The 19,444-nt window shown below is 27.5% G+C and overlaps 1 protein-coding gene across 3 annotated transcripts in view; it reads left to right on the forward strand.

Annotated features, from left to right (window-relative positions):
• LOC107457579 (uncharacterized) overlaps positions 1 to 19,444 on the forward strand; it is a 316,616-nt gene that overhangs the window by 204,470 nt on the left and 92,702 nt on the right. The window lies entirely within an intron of this gene.

Here is a 19,444-nt window from a genome sequence, read left to right on the forward strand (position 1 = left end):
TATTATTAGCACTTTGGACAAAAAGTTCCGAGACTTACCAAAAAGTTGCTTCACTTAAAATAAATGCATACATGTGCCAGAGAGTACAGTCTTTCAAAAGATACGTGACAACATACCCTCCAACATTTGATATTTCAGTACTTTTTTATCCTCTGGTAGTAAACAAAAGCAGACACTTTTAAAATAAATAGATTCTTTTAAAACTTTCCATTGCAAATTTAAGACCTAGCCTTCAGTTCTAATGACTTTTCATTTATCTATTTATATTATTTATGCGGAGTGGTGGACAAAATTCTTTTGTTCTAGCTTTTTTTTTAAATATTAGTACGCTATCTTTGCTGCCACTGAGAAAAATATTTTCTGACACTTCAGAAATTTCGTAATTGTTAAAGGGCATGCGATGCTTGGTGGGTATTGGATTTAGCCATCATTTAAAATTTTTGTCAAGGAGTTTCGAGTTGAAATAAGAAGTGTCGAGTAAGAACAGTAAATACAATCAAAAGTTGTGTGTTAATTAAACACTTTTCACCTTTGGAAAAAATACCAATCATAAAATTTAATTATTGCCGTTCAATGATCTATTTATTTACGTTGGTAGAGATTGTAAGAACACTGATGAAGTTGAGTACTTCTGACGACAAAAACCACTGATTACACCAAAAAAATCTCCAAAGTTGTATTATGCGCAAAGAGGGAAATTGTATGAGATTTCTTTTTTTTTTACCAAAGATTGAGTACATAATGTTTTGAAAAGTTGTGGAAAAATTGCTTTTCTAATGGATGCCTCGTCTGTTTACAATGGAATAAAAACAGTAGCATGTTTATTTTCGATTTTCGATGGTTAATTACAAAATTGCACGCTACTTGCTACCTCACTTCAGACATGACCTCTTTTAGACTATTGATATTAACCCCTTTTGACTATTACGAGGGCCCCCTATAGACTGTTGAGATGGCTCCTGTAGACTATTGAGATGTCCACTATAGACTATTGAGATGTCCACTATAGACTATTGAGATGCCCCCTATAGACTATTGAGATGCCCCCTGTAGACTATTGAGATGGCCACCTGTAGACTATTGAGATGGCCACCTTTCTTTTTTCGTTCCTCCAAGCCCTGAGCATGTACCTAGGTTATGAAAACCCTTAACCATATAGCCCAGGACTTGGCCGCTGGTCCAGCTCCACTCCAGCCTAAATAACATAATATTTAAAAAAAATTTAAAAATTTAAAAAAAAAAAAAGAACAGATTTTCCTGAAAGTGTGGAATTTAAGAAGAAATAAGACAAAAAAAATATTATGCATGTGAAATGGGAAGTTATTAAAATTTTAGTAGATAGTCATTATCCGCTAAGAAGTTCATTACTGTTATTAATCTTTTGTTTAAAGTATTGTTTGTAATAAAAGTTTTCTGCCAAATTTCTGAATTTGTTGGGCTAGGTTGACGACTATGCCAGGAGACATTGTAGGAACAACTAGTGAGATAATGTTCAGGCGAACCTTGTTGGCCGCAGGTGCAAAGATCCGTATCTGTTATATGCAGGTAATTAAAGAAGGTTGGAAATGGTCCATGACCCGTCAAGAACCAGATGACTTGCTTTGGAGGAATTGTTTTGAAAAAAGCAACATTGTTAATAATTTTGAATAGACGTCTGCCTCTGTCTGAATTATTCCATTGAAATTGCCATTTTGTTAGAAGAGAATCTGTAATACGTTGTTTAAGATATTAAACAGGAAGTGGGTATACATAATTTTTCGGTTGTCTCGTAGATTGTTTAGCTAAATCATCTGCTTTTTCATTACCTACTCTATTGCTGTGTGCTTTAATCCAGGAAATTTGAATTGATGTGTGTTGTAGTTCTTGTTGAATATCAAAAGAAATTCTATTATTTGTGCCAAAATCAAGTATTGATGATATTGATGATTTTGAGTCTGACCAGATTACATAAATATCGTTATTATTGAGGTTTTCAGTGCTCTTAATGTATTTTTTGCATTCAAAGATTGCCAACTGTTCGGCTGGCTTGAAAGACTGAATTTTCCTTGTCTAATGTGTAGCTTTGTGAATGTGTAATATTGAGGAAAGCGAAAGCTGTGCCTGTATTTGTCTTCGAGCCATCTGTAAAATAGTTTGTTTTTCTGTTAAAATCAAAATTATTCTGCTCTACTAAAGTTATTTTGTTAATTGTGTGAAAAGAAGGATGGCGATGTGGTATTTTTAGCTTTTTCTCATAGTCTAGTGTATTATACGTTATATTATTAAATTTGGCATCTTTTTTTAGGTGAGTTACGGTTGTTGAACAAGATATTGACATAATCTGTTCTGCGAGAGGAGGAATATTGGTTAGTACTTGAAGTGCTGCCGTTGGAGTAGAATAATATGCTCTACTCATGTTTAAAAGAAATTTTCTTTGAATAGATTGTGAAGTGCGATAAATACGCGGAGAGATATTCGTAGCCCATAGGCTGCAACCATGAGCTAATGCGGGAATTATTACTGTATTGTATATTAATTTTCTCGCTTTTTGGTTGATACCCCATGATTTTTTGAAGCGAATTTAATAATGTTTTAGATTTTTGTTTTAAGAGATTAATGTGAGAACCCCAGTTTAATTTTTTATCAATGACTACTCCTAGATATTTAAAATGATTAGAATGTTTAATTTTAATATTATTGATTTTAAATATTGCACTGCGATCTGTGTTATAAAAGTGGATGTAAACTGTTTTTTCTATAGAGAGATTTAGAGCATTTTGAATAAGCCATGTGTGAATTTCATTAAGGGAATTATTAGTAATCTCTTCCAAATTTCTCCTTGAGTTGGCAAAAGTCAGTATAATCAGATCGTCTGCGAAAGCTTGGATCATATAATTTTCAGAATGTATGTTAAGCAAACTATTGATAGTAAGATTCCATGCTGTAGGACCAATACATGACCCCTGGGGACAACCTTTTGAAATGTTTTTAGTTACGTAACCTTGATCTGTTGAAACAATTGCTTGTCTATTTGTGTTTATACTTTCTATGAAAAGGCAAAGATTAGAGGGAATATGATGTTTTGACAACTCATAATTAATTATACTATATTGAATGTTGTCAAAAGCACTTTTAATATCTAAAGATATAGCTGCAACGTGTTTGTAATTATTTTTTAGGTGTGTTAAGTTATCTTTAAAATTATCCAAAGCTAAATGGACTGACTTGCCGAATCTGAAACCGTATTGAAAATCTGAAAGGGCGTTTACATTTTCCAAATGAAAATTTACTCTTTTAATAATAAGTTTTTCCAGAAGTTTACCCAAGCAAGGTAGAAGGGTGATTGGGCGATAAGATGTTAAATGTTTTGGATCTTTGCCCTTTTTTAGAAAAAGTAAAACCTGACCTTTCTTAAAATGATCTGGAAAATAATTTAGAGCAAGACATTTGTTGAAAAATTTAAGTATTAAAGTACTGAAAAATGAGAATAAAATTTTAACTACAATGTAATCTATTCCACCGATGCCGGGTGCTTTTTTGCTGTTAAGAGTTTTAATTGGGCGTTGTAACTCATTGTGTGTGAATGTGGGATCCGGTGTGTTATTACTGTAAATTAGTGGACGTGTAGGAATAATATTATCGTCAGGATAAAGATTTTTGAGAATGCTGTTTGCTTCGTCAAGTTGAGAATTGTTGTTGTATATATTTGTGAGTATTGTTGGATATGAATTTGTTCTGAATGAAGTTTTATAATGGGCGCCGTAAATATTCTTAGTGTTTTCGCAAAGAATCTGCCAACTTTTATATTTAGCTTGTGTAATATGTTTTTCATACTCTGCTCTTTTTTTCTTATAAATTGTTTTATATTTATTAATAACCTCGATATCATTTGATCTTTGAAAGCGTCTTTTAAATGCTTGAAGTTCTTTTTTGTAAATTGTTAACTGTGTTGTCCACCAAGTGGTATTTGTTGGGCGATGAAAAAGTTTAGTTTTGTAAGTTTGTTGACAACTTATAAAAATTTTATTAATTAAGTTATTCGTAAAATTGTTTAGTTCTGAATGATTTTGTATTGTATTTAAATCATCTATTAGGTCTAGGTTAAAAGTTGAAAAAACTTTTCTGAACTTATTGTGATTTCCGTATTTCGTTTTGAATCGCGTGAATGAGGAAAAAGAGTGTGTTATATACTTGGATTAATATGTACTTATGGTCAGAATTACTGTTTATATCCATTACATTCCATGTTGTGGATGTTAAAACATCTGGATTATTTGTTAAAGTAAGATCAGGAATTGATGAAGTTAAGGAGATTACAAATGTCGGTGTCGCGGGCTGGGTATTAAGAATTTTCAAATCATTAGATGTTATGAAATCTAGTAAAGCATCGCCCCTGGCATCACTGTTGTTATATCCCCAGAAGTCATGATGAGCATTAAAATCCCCACAAATTAGAGTAGGTGAATTATAAAAAATTTTGTTGCTGTAATAGATTAAATCCCTCATTAAATTTATTTCGTTATCACTTAGAGAGTTATAAAAAGAGATTAATATTAATGGAGAATTATTTGATGAATTTATCGAAATCGAAACTGAATTTTGTAGGATATCTAACTGTAGAGGAGTTATTGTTTTATTTGGTATGAATATACCGCTTTTACCATCTGCCGACACGAAAAGTTTCCAAGAGCTTGGGTATCCTATTATTGTTCCTTTAGGAGAATATGGTTCTTGAAAACAAACTATATCGATCCCGTGCTCAACAACCGTTTTTTGCAATAAAAAGATAGCTGCTTTGCACCTTTGAAGATTAATTTGTAGAATGTTAAGTCCGTCAAGATTTGTTGATATAGTATACTGTTTTATATCATTATTAAATTGGTTAAGCATGACTAAATGAAATTAAGTTGAAATGCTCAGAAACTAAAGTTTAAACAAGAATGAAAGTTGCTTTAAAAATTTAAAAATAAATAAAATGAGGAAAAGTAAGATGGTAAAATGAGATGGCCACCTGTAGACTATTGAGATGGCCACCTGTAGACTATTGAGATGGCCACCTGTAGACTATTGAGATGGCCACCAGTTGACTATTGTGAGATGACCCCCAGTTGACTATGGTGAGATGGCCCCCAGTTGACTATGGTGAGATGGCCCCCAGTTGACTATAGTGAGATGGCCCCCAGTTGACTATGGTGAGATGGCCCCCAGTTGACTATGGTGAGATGGTCCCCAGCAGACTATAGTGAGATGGTCCCCAGCAGACTATAGTGAGATGGTCCCCAGCAGAATATGGTGAGATGGTCCCCAGTAGACTATTTGATATTTGCAAATCTATAGATTATTATACATTTGCAAAGCTCAAAAATATATCTAGAAGACAATTTAACACATAAGTGGAAGCTATATCGAAATAGAAGACTTTTTTGTAGACTTCGATTGTTAATTTTATACCTAATCGTATAAATCGTATAAATTCCGGAGAAATCGTTTAAATTCCGGAGAATTCCTGGAACGCATATTATCAATCTTAAAGTAGATTATGTTTTATAAAAACAGTCAAATTATGCATAAAAAATAAAGCTACTAGACTCTACACTTTCCAACCGATGTGTTACATTACAATAAATAAAATTATTTTCTTTTGAATAAAATTTAATATATTAAAATGAACTATGTGACATGTGCAATTGATAATATTTCTACCTTAATTAAAAGCGAAATTATGAAGAGATAGAAGATATAATTCATAACTAAATTGCAAGTATGATATTTTTATGGTGCTTGATTTACTCGTAGACCAAGCAAGTATATTCAAAAATGTCAATAAAAGCAGCAACAAAGCATTGCAACTTTAAATCCACCGTGATTCAAATAAAAGCATTCAGAATAAATGAGTTATATAGAAAAAGAAGTACAATAAACCACTTCCGAAATCGGAAGAAAGAAGTTTATGATCGTAAAGGAAATCTACCGTATTTACACTTCAGATGTTTAAACTCGAAGTTATTTTCATCGGAAATTGGGTCTTGCTTTAAGTATATCACAGAAATTACATGATTTACCATTTTATATAAATTAATGTTCTAGAAAGCTTTTTTCCTGATTAAATGTTTGAAAATTCTCAGAAATTTAGATTTGGATGAAACAGTTTTTTTTTTTTGCAACTTCGTTAGTATAGAATATTTAATGTTTGTTTAGTCTTTGAATATTTTCCATTCAGGTATGTTTAACGAACGAAAGAAATCTATTATAAATATTAAACTCAGTTTTGGTCTTATCTTCAAAGACGGACACTGAAATAGTAGATTAAAATAAATATTAATAATTTTATAATGTTTTCATATTTGAGCATGAAAATAGTAATTTCAATAGAAAGTAAAGATATGTGAGTAGAATTATAGTTTTAATACATGTTCTATACTTGTTATATAGGTATAGAATACCTATGAGACAAGAACATAAAATTTAAATTAAATAATCAATAAACAGATTAATTAATTAATTCCATCATAAAACTACTTCTTTTAGTTACGCGAATATATTTGTTTCGTTAGGAACAAAAAGGTTGATTACTATTACTGCAGTCTTTAGTGGTACTCATGAAAAAAAAAATTTAAAATATCTGTATAGTTACTGCTATTAGATATACAGGTTTTTCAAAAAAGGTCAGTTAAAGATTGTTTCAATTCCTTTGTAGATCGTTTCAATTCATTTATAGATCTTTTCAATTCATTTATAGATCTCTTCATTTATCGATCGTTCCAATTCATTTATAGATTGATTTAATTCAGTTAAAGATTGGTTTTATCCATTTAAAGATCATTTGAATTCACTTATAGATTACAAATATTTAAATCTGTTAATTAATGAGCACGAAATTTAGAATAGTAGTAAAAATTGTTTGATGAATTATTCAGCTAATTAACAAGAAATAAGGTATAGAGAAATTAAAGATAACTGTAAATAATTTTAAAATACTACAGTAATGTATCTGATCCATGTAGATCTCATAAAATTTTAACTATTTGTTAGATAAATGTAAAAAAAAAATCAAAATTACGTTATTTGTAGAACGTAAAAAGATGGCAAAATTATTTTGAACTGAATTTTAATAGTCCGAATATGTTCATTACATCAAATTTAAACATTTAAATATGTTCACATAAAATTTTAAAGTTTAAACAATATCAATAAGTTCGAAGTGTCGTCATTTACTAAATACACTCTATAACAAAAAAATCGACGCACCAAGAAGAAGTTGTCCGATTGAAACGAAAATTGGTGGATAGGAGGACAATGTACAGAATAGTAAATGATTAGAATGTCAGAACAATTGAATAATTTAGTGCAGAATTACAGTAACAAGTTCAATAAGGTGTTGACCCGCCTCTAGCCTGGATACAAGCTGCCACACGGCGTGGCATAGAGCGATAAAGCTGCCGGATTCGAGGGCCTCTTGTGGTATTTCTTGCCAAATTCGAGCCAACTGTCGAAAGAGGTTATCAACATTCCGTGCCAGATGCAATCGCCTTCCCATCATATCCCAGACATGCTCGATGGGAGGGATATCTGGTGATCTGGCAGGCCTGCTGAAAAACCTGCCCAGGGAGCTGCAAAAGGAACGGTAGCAAAACAGGTCTTAGGATGTCGTCGACGTACCGCTGTGCAGTAAGTGTACCTCTAATGACGACCAAAGGGGTTCGGCTGTCAAAGGAAATGGCACCCCAGACCATAATGCCTTGATGAGGGCCAGTGTGGCGTGCAATAGTGAAGGCAGGATCCTCCCGTCCCTGCCCTGTGCGTCTCCAAACACGTCTTCGATGATCGTCAGGACACAGTTGGAAGCGGGATTCGTCGCTAAAGACTATACGTCCCCAACGGCACCATTCCAGCCATATTTGTTCAAAACATTCATGCATACGAAATTTCAAAGCAATCGGATGATTGTTTCTTGGTGCGTCGACTTTTTTGTTATAGAGTGTATAAAATAAATTTATTTGATGGAAAATAAATGCATTCCTATTTCAGTCCTATTGTCTAAAAAAGTTAAATAAAATTTAAACATTCAGAAAATATATTCTGAAAAGTTCAAAGCTATATTTTTCCTTAAACATGACTTAATTTGCTTCAAATAGAATATGGCTGGAAATGAAGGCAATTACAATAAGGAAAAATATATGAGAATTAAATTTGAAAATATTAACGAGAAAAGGAAGTTAAAATTATTTTTTAAAAAAATTCTTATAAAATAATGTTTATATCAAACGAATGGGGAAAAAATATGAATTCTCATCTCTTTTCCATAATTAGCAGAAATTAGAAAATCATAAACATAATAATGTTAAAATTTATTTGTTATCTACATTTCATCTAAATTTCATATTTCCCTTTCTAAATTATGTTCCGCAAATAAATATATCGAATTTATATTCATAAGAGAAACATAAAAAACACTAAATTTCATTAAATTCTTGTAACTCAAATACACCTATACATGTTGAAATCCATTACTTTAATTTGCATTATTTTGAATGGATTATTTTTAATTTGTTTTGTAATTTACATATTACATAGAATTTTTTAAAAAATAAATATGTTATAAACTGCGTTCTTTATTTTTTTACTTGTGAAACCAAAAAATATTTTGCATGTTATTAATACGTAATTTTATGTAGTAAATCAATACAGTTATAAATAAATAATGAATGAATGCCCAGTCATATTTTTTGTCTTTATTGTTATGTGAAAAGAACTTATTTATACATTTATTATCATTATACATTTATTATCATTATTATTATTATTTTTAAATTCTTATTAAAATATAACTACTTTATTTCCTTTTTTTAAATTTTTATTTTGAAAAATCAAACTTTTAATAATATCAAAAATTTAAATTTGTGTAAAAATTTGTGTCAAAAAATCGAAAAATCAGAAACAATATCAAAAATTATTCATTCTATTTTGAAATAATTTTAGTAAATATTTGATAATTTCATACTTATGTGATTATATTCACTTTTCAAATAATTGCTTGAATTAATTTATTATAATTAACCTTAAGCATGTTGAAATATGATTCTAATATTTTCCTTTCGGAATCTCAAATTTTATAACAGCATATTTGTGAAATACATGCAGCCATTCATGTTAGTATCAAACCTTTGTTTACGACAGATACAACCGTTTGATTAGAATAGTAAATATCATGCTAAGTACCGTAAACAAAGGATTAAGGAGTAGTCTGCTAAACTATTAATAAAATAATTATTTCCGAAGGAGTTGTCTGTGAATTTAAAAATAAAATAATTATTTCTTAAGAAGTACTCTGTTAAATTTTTAATAAAATAATTACTTCCTCACGAGCAGTCTGCTAAATTATTATTAAAATAATTTCTTCTGATTGGGTAAAGCCAAATAATTGATTGTTATGTTCAAAAGTACTATATTTTTTTTAATGTTTAAAATAATTAGTATGGGTAAGTAATGTTAAAGTTTTTTTTTACTTCTCTAAATTTTTCATTGATACTATAGTTAATATCTTTTTTAACTGCACTACTAGCTGGTAAACCTGACTTTGCTGGAAAAGAAAATTGAAGATGAAAGATGATTTATAAGATAAATATTTTTAACATTATTTAATTATATTTTGTCTAAATTTTACCTACCTTCTTAATATGTATGAAAGGTATTGCACCCATCTCATTAGAGTATAATCTCATAGAGTAATCACCGGTTTATTCAATTTAAACTTTACTCACGTACAGAGATCATTTACATACAAGGTGTGGAACAAAATACTGACTTAATGAATTTCAAAATGGCAAAAAAATCCTTCAAGAATACTATTTATTATATCAGCAAAACTTTTTCGTCACTTTTTTTTTGTGTTCGCTAACATTTATGTCTTAATCTACCTCATATTTTTAGAACCTTTCTAAACTGAGGCTTCAAAATGACATTTACTACAAGTTATTTAGTCATTCAATTTAATATAAGTTTTCAAGATTAATTATGAAATACGTAAGGAATATATTTTATCGAAGCCGGGTTATGGTTTTTTTTCTACAGCCTGATTTAAGATTAGAAAACAAATTTGATCTTTATTTTACGTAAGAGAACTTTGTACAGTTCTCAAATGGAAAAGCGATAACTTTTTAACAAATGATAGGATTTTCTAGGAATCAGTGTTAATAGTTTGAGGGCCTAACCCTAAATAAGCTATCTAATTATTACAGGAGTCACGTTGGCTCAGGAGATGACCAGGTTCGAATCCCAGACTGCTCGATACGAATTCCAAACTCGACTCGAATCAACCCCAGTATTGTCGTAAAATATCCTACGTGGTAGATGGATCGTGAGTTAGAGTCCCAGTGCCTTCAGACTAACCTAGATATGATTTTCGTGGTTTTTCACTCCGTGATACGAAAATGCGGATTAGTTCCACGCTAAGAAAATTAGTTCCACAAAAGCTGGTTTGTCCCAATGTTTGATCCAGGAATTCCTTTATCTTCTGAATTGGGTTCAAAAATTACAAAGCTGCGGAGTTGAACTTTGGTAGTCAAAAACTCAAAATTTTGTTGGCTTTTCACCAATGATTATTAAATAAAATAAAATCATTTTAAGCGAGATCTAAAGTTATGACACCAGTAACAAAAACGCGCTTTTCCTTTAAAAATAATGAATGGATTTGGATTTTTTACCCTCAAAATATGGGTTACAAATTGCAAATATCTTAAAAAAATCATCACATAGTTCAGGCAAGATATATTTGTATATGTTGTTTAAATAAAAGATAATGAAAACTAAAATGATAATGTGAAATTTTACTACCTCTTTAAATATCAAAGAACTATCTCCCAATGAAACTGGAAAAAATGGTGTGTATTACACTCTGTCAGTCATGAGATGGGCCCATGACATAACTAAAAGCAACCTAACTAAGAAAGTCTATCTCGCGATTGCTAGATAGTATTTTTTTTAATATTTCTCAACTCTCCTCAATCACATTTTTTATCTCAAGGCCTTATTAAACTCATCTCATTTTAGTTAGTTTTTAAAAATTTTACCACCATTGATTATTTTTATAAAAGTTCTATTTTAACGATATTAAATTTGAAGATTATCTTGAAATCATTTGTATCACAAATAATGCATAAACACCGCCATTTAGTTATGACTTTTCTGTTATTATACAGAATTTTGCCTTCTATTCACCTGCACGAATTTTCTGAACCTGGTAGATAACACTATTTTGTTGTATATTCTTCCTGAAAGTATTCCCTTAAGACTCATAATGCAAGTGCCATGAATAAACACCATCTCAGGGTAGGCTTACTGGAGCAATACAAGGTATTATTCCAAGAAATTTATAGGACGTGGTAACCATACTGTTGATAGACTTTAATTCATTTATTTGATATAGTGAAGTTGAAATTCTTTGTATATCATTACTCTAGAGAAATAAAGAGTAAAAAATTTCTGTTAGCATGTCTCAAAACAAAGAATATAGCTGGAAACTATGACAATCAATCCCAAATAATAATAATACGTTTGAAAACTAAACGTGTTACAAAAATGTTATATTTTGATATTGATTAACCGCATTTTCAATTATATTTGCTGATATATATAAATATATATATATATATATATATATATATATATATATATATATATATATATATATATATATATATATATATATATATATATATATATATATATATATATATATATATATATATATACTATATATATATACTATATATATATACTATATATATATACTATATATATATATATATATATATATATATATATATATATATATATACTATATATATATACTATATATATATACTATATATATATACTATATATATATATATATACTATATATATATACTATATATATATACTATATATATATATATATACTATATATATATATATACTATATATATATATATATATATATATATATATATATATATATATATATATATATATATATATATATATATATATACTATATATATATATATATATACTATATATATATATATACTATATATATATATATATATACTATATATATATATATACTATATATATATATATATATACTATATATATATATATATACATATATATATATATATATATATATATATATATATATATATATATATATATATATATATATATATATATATATATATATATATATATATATATATATATATATATATATATATATATATATATATATATATATATATATATATATATATATATATATATATATATATATATATATATATATATATATATATATATATATATATATATATATATATATATATATATATATATACTATATATATATATATATATATATATACTATATATATATATATATATATATATACTATATATATATATATATATATATATACTATATATATATATATATATATATATACTATATATATATATATATATATATATATATATATATATATATATATATATATATACTATATATATAATATATATATATAATATATATATATATATATATATATATATATATATATATTATATATATATATATATATATATATATATATATATTATATATATATATATATATATATTATATATATATATATATTATATATATATATATATATATATTATATATATATATATATTATATATATATATATATATACTATATATATATATATAATATATATATATACTATATATATATATATATATATATATATATATATACTATATATATATATATATATATATATATATATATACTATATATATATATATATATATATATATATATACTATATATATATATATACTATATATATATATATATATATATATATATATATATATATACTATATATATATATATATATATATATATATATATATATATATATATATATATATATATATATATATATATATATATATATACTATATATATATATATATATACTATATATATATATACTATATATATATATATATATACTATATATATATATACTATATATATATATATACTATATATATATATATATATATATATATATATATATATATATATATATATATATATATATATACTATATATATATATAATGACAATTTCAAGCTAATACGCATAAAATGCTTGTTAAATAATGTTTTTATTAGCAAATCCGTTATAAAGTCATTAATTTTATTTAAAAGCTATTCAACTATGTTTTTTTTACTGTAAAGATCCACATTAATTAAAATCTCCAATCTTCGTTTCTTGTATAATAAATTCTTCGTATATAAATATAGCATATTCATAATATTTCATTAAGAAAAACCTATTGTGTTTTAACCATTACATAGATTTTCACTTACCTCATTTCATTTTAAATTTCTCCATTAATTTTCATCAAATAATTTTATTCTAAGGTTTTTCTAAAACGAAATTAAATACAAAAGGAATTCTTTTGGGAGAAAATTCATTTTCAGTGACTCGAAAATAACAGTGCTCGAGCTCAGCAATGGTAACTATAAATCAATAGATATGGTTCTAACTTATTTATAGAAATATAGTATAGACGTGGACAGTCTGATTTGAATAGGTAACCTTTTTTCTTTAGAATTTCTATTTTCATTATTAATAGATTGGCATTAATGGAAGTCCGAAAGTTTCATTTATCATATAGTCCTGATTATTGATCTACTAATCATTTTAATATAATACGGTAGTTTTAAAAAAATGGAGAATTTGAATAAAAATGGATTGTCAATGGAATTTCTTTTATTAACTTCGCCTCTTTTAAGAGCTTAAGTTATACAGTAAAATAAATGTTGAGTTACCTAACAATGTTACATTAAATTTTATTATAATTTTTATAGATTCACACTATTAATATTATAATTAATAGAATAATTAACAATTTACAATATATGAGAAGAAACTTCAGAAATTTGCATTATCATTGTAATTGAAATTGTCATAGTATTGAATTTTATAATAGTGTTTCATGAACAGCTGACACAATTCTGAGTTTATGATTATCAATGTTTAACTCCGTAGCCTTGTAATTTTGAACCCAACCCAGAAGACATAGGAACTCCTGAATCAAGCCATGGGACAAACTAGCTTTCATGGGGGGGGACTTTAATTTAAAAATAATTAAGAAATTTCAATATGATCTACTAAAATAGATCTTAAGCCAATATTAAAAATCGTAATTTTCAAATTCTATAAAAAAAAAAAACAGTTTATATATATTGAAGGATATTTTATTGGATAAAAAAGTTATTTAAGCCTTTAATTTTTCTCTCCATAAAATAGGAAATTCGCTGAACAAAATATGATAAAATAGATTACATTTTAACAATACAATCATTTAACAAATCATTTTAACAAGAATTACTTATAAATAGCTTAGAACAGTCCATTATTCATTGCCTTTTGTTATCCTATATTTACAATTTTAAGCATGTAATTTTTCTAATCTAGTTTAATTTGCTTGTTTTAAAAATTACGCTGAAAAAATTTTAAAAAATAAATAGCATGAAAAATGAATCTTTAAAACAAGAATGAAATATTAATGTATGCATTTTTTTTATCATATTACGTTACATTGCTCTTGCTTTATAAAAATAAGCTAAACGCGTGTTTTGACTGAGCGTATGAAAAATATAATTAAATTGAAATGAGATTATTTTTACCATAAAATTAACAAAAACTTTAAAATATGCTTAAAAATAGTCCAAAAACAAAAATTTACCACTTAGTTACTTTTCTGGTTGCTGAATGGTATACGCCTTTTATTTGATTAAACAAAATGCAGTTTTTGATACTTTTCCGTTAGCCTGACGCAAGTAAATTCAACTGCTTTTTTTTCTTCTTTTTTTTAAATTTTAAAATCGTCATTGAACAGCCCCACCCAATTTTTGTGCTTACTACCACCACTGTGTTCAACTAAGTAGCCTTTAATTTTGAACCTAATCCTCAAGGTCAAGGGTACTCCTGGATTAAGTATTGGGAGAAATTTTCCTTTCGTGGAGGACATTTTGATGAAAATAATCCGCATTTGCGTTGCATGGAGAAGAAAAATAGGAAAACCTTCCACTGTTAACCGGTTGGCAAGGGGACTCTAACTTATTGTCCGTCAACCATTAAGGATAATGCTCACACTGTGCTTAGTGCGAACCGGATGCGGAATTTGTATCGACAAGCCATCGCTGAGATTCGAACCCGGGTCACCTCATTGGGAGGTGACTGCGCCATCTCCTTAGCCACCACTTCTCAACTATTTTAATTTATTTATTTTGGAAAGACTGAAATTTTTTAATAAATAAATAAATAAATTTATAGCATAATTAAAAACAAATTACTGAATTTACTCGCACCGGACAAACGGAAAAATACGCAATTTTTGAAGGCATTTACCTGACTACAGCATAATTTATCTCACTGTCCTTATATAAATATATTTCTGTTACATAAATAACTCTCAAAACTCCTTGAAATACACACTTGTTACACAACGAAGTGCCATTTGTACTAATAAGGAAGTCAGATTATATCTACAGTTTAGCAACATCTTGAAAAAGCCTGAAGTCCCACATGGGCAAAGAAACCAAGCCCGTAAAAGGGAGTGTCAGCCTTAACTTAGAACTCCGAGTTATTTCTTCCCCTACCTATCCTGATCAAACAAGATTATTTCTTGTTCGATTATTTATTCCCACCACCTTTTGAACATCTCTTATCTTATATTTGGATAAATACTATTAAGTGATTTAGGAGACCTTACTAACTGCTGAGGCTGTGACAGTGATGTTTTCTTTAGTGTCTTCCCAATCAACCGAAAAAATATTTTCAGTTTATTCTGTTCATAACTTGACGAACGCCTACGTAGTTGTTTCTGTCAACTGAAAGTTTCGAGTCAAAATAATCAATTTATGTATGAGTCATGAATATGTATGAAAACTGAAAAATCGGAAAGATCAAAATGGAAAAAGAAATTTATGAAGATGTGTTTCTGTTTGAGAGCAGCACTGATGTAAAATCTGGAGAAAATTTATTCATCTTACAGGACATGATTGCCCTAGAGGAAATAATTTGAATGACATGTAAATAAATAAAATTAGATATTTTTTTTTCAAAATGTTAAAATAATTTCCATCATTTTCTATTAGTTTAAATTATTTTAAACTCGTGTTGATAGCATATTTAAAGGAAAATTTTTTGGTTTTAATAAAAATTATCATTACTAATTGTTCGCAAGAAGTTTTTAATTTTAAAAATTTTTATTTTCTTAAGATAAATGAAAAAACATGTTCTGATATGTTTTCGTAAACGTAATTAATTTACTATGAATTATTTTCTTGGTTTATAAACTTCGTAATTTTTTCTTTAGCACTAATCTAAAATGCCATCTTATTATAAAAATGGGCATAACTTTAACTCTTTGAACAATGTTAGTGTGAACATGATAATTTAGAAAATAAAAATAATTTATCACAAAAACAATTTTTTTCCGAAAAATTTTAAACCACTTTATGATAGAAACATAAATATATAGTTGATAATATTCATAAATTTAAGATTAATATTTTATGATAAGTAATTGCTAGTTGTCATGAATCGCTTATTATTTTATTTTTTATTTTCGAAATCTGTAATTTCTCTTCAGTTTTATTAAATGTCACAAATTTGCCTCACTCATAATGGAACAAATAATTTCGCATGCGGATAAACACCGCATAGTATTGCTAAGTCTGAAAAAATCCAATAATAAGGATTTTTTTTAGATAAATTTAACTTGCAATAATAGAAAATTGCATAGATAGCGATGCAATTTTAATTGATTTTTTATTAATTTACATGCAGTCACATAAGGGGAAAAAAATTTTAAAAAAATCATACAAATTTAAAAACGGAAAGTATCAAAAGAAATGCACTTTTGGAACTTGTTTCTTCCAATATTAGACAAAATCAAGCACATACTCAGATTACCTATTGACGCAGAATTTTCACTAAACATTTCATACTTTTTCATCATTTTGTATTAATTTACGTCAAAATAATTGAAAATATTATATTTAGCATTTTAAATGAAATACAACGTGAAACACCGGTGTCTTTTTCTGTGTCAAAGGTAAAATATTTAGCACACAAGCACAGCTTAGCTCCAAGCAAAAATTTAAAAATTTGCTCTCATTTGCGGTTTTTAGATCTAAGAAACATCTATTCAATATTGAAATTTCTTTAATTTAAAAAATCAAGTATTTAAGAAAATATTCAGTCCACTTTTTTTTTTGTATTGAATATTTTAGTACAAATATAATTACGATATTCTAACAGACTTTTTCAATAATTATTAGACTGTATTTTATAATTTAAAAATACCAAGATGTATTTTTACTTGTAAAAGAAAAAAATGTATAAAAGGAACGTAGGTATCCCATCTACAAGGACGGGTTCGAAAAGATCAGTTTTTGTTTTCTTTTTATCATATCTCGGGGAGTTTTTACTTAATTGCAGTTGAGACCAATCTGTAGAAATGGAAAAGAACAATAATCGAAGATTCGTTCCATCCATCCCTTGCAAGAAGACTATAGAAATCAGAAAAACATCTCATCTATTCGCGAACAATGTTTTTCTTGCTATTATGACGTTTCATGACTCCGACATAAGTTACCTGATACCAAAAACAAAAGTTGAAAATGGCCGCTTAGTGAAATGGTAAAAGTTTTGTTAAAATAAGCTTAGCTACTAGTCATTTATTCATACTGTTTTGATAAGTAAACCTTAATGGTTATTTGATTCATTCTTAGTTTATGAATAAACTAGATATGTTTTTACGTTTAAAGTTTGATGCTGTTGACCTCCATTTTTAGATCAAAAATGAGATGTTCACGAGTTATACATATCACAGTATTCCAGTTAAAAATGGTAATGTTTAAGGTTATGGGGAGATAGTAATGAGATAGTTAAGAATACAAATTGGTTTTAGTTTGTTTCCATGCAAAATTAAAATATTGTGATAATGTACCACATTTCCATAATATTTTTCTATAATATTTGTACTCTTTCTTATTTTATTACTATTGCTGGTTATGGTGGGATTATGAAATCAAAGTTTCGATCACTTTCCAACTAAATAGAGCACTTAAATCTCCAATGACACTTTATTGATAACACTTTCTTCAATCCTTTACTGATCAATACAATTAGCGAAATAATTTTTCTTTTTTTTAAATTGAAACTCCAACCACTTTCCAACTAACTAGATTCGGCAGATCATCGCGAGTGCCCTGCATCTAAAGTTAATACAAATTCTAATAATTTTTCGATGTTTAAACTCCTGTCCAATAAGCTGAAGTGGTTGGTTGGTTCTAATGCCACTTGCCACACGGGTAAGCCAGCTTGGTGAAACCGAGCAAATTTAAGGCAGAGTGAGCGTTTTTTGGTTTTCTGTGGCGCCATCTATGGCCAGGAATTCAACTTCTTCCACACCATGCGCCACACCCGTTCATAGGACGGACCCATTCATACATTCACAGATCGTAATTTGGACCTGAATCAGAGAACGATGCACACAAGCTAGAGTGCTTAGGTTTTACCAGAATCCCTTTGATTGTCGACAGTACAAGTTTCAAACATCTATTGACCCCTGCCAGAAACAAAATTTAGACCGTCATTTTATAGTTATTATATTTATACATCATTTTATTGATTTTATATCCAATCAAAATTTTGACCTGTTCCAAAACAGCTTAGTAACTCTCAAATTTCTCACGAGAAATCTGCTTGATACCAATACAGAAAACAAATGTTTCCCAAATGGTGGTTAAAATACTTATAGCTTTTTAAATTTTTAACCACTTTCCGATTTTTACACCTGATCGGACAAAACACTGAAATGAAGAAAATTATAAAATTAGATACAGACTGGCTTATTGAAGTAAAAAAAAAAATTCATTTTGCCAGAAAGAAATGAAAAATGAAGGGTGTATTTATTTCTCAATAAATTTTGACCTGCATCAAAACTCCCTCTTCTGTCTTTTAAACGTGATGAGCTTTTTTTAAGACTTGGCATTGTTAATTTACTCAATGTTAAAAATAATAATTTTCGTACCTCATACAGTATTTGTTAATTATAGTTTCACAACATTTCCACTTAATAATTTACTTTATCTGTAACTAGCAATGAATTGCATAATATGTTTTTAGTAAATTAATATTAATTTATATGCGTTTTAGTAAATGTTTTAACAATAATTTGTGCTTTTTTCATTACTATAAAAATATCTGGTAAGAATATATGCTGTCTTTCTTGTACTCATATGAGGTTAAAAAAATCGATACTCAAACTGATTCTGCTATGAATAAAGTGGGTAGAAATATTTTATTTCATTTTTATTCCAT

Source organism: Parasteatoda tepidariorum, chromosome 7 (assembly GCF_982258835.1).
Source record: "Parasteatoda tepidariorum strain Cologne lab strain chromosome 7, Ptep-v5.0, whole genome shotgun sequence".
Classification (NCBI taxonomy): Eukaryota; Metazoa; Arthropoda; class Arachnida; order Araneae; family Theridiidae; genus Parasteatoda; species Parasteatoda tepidariorum.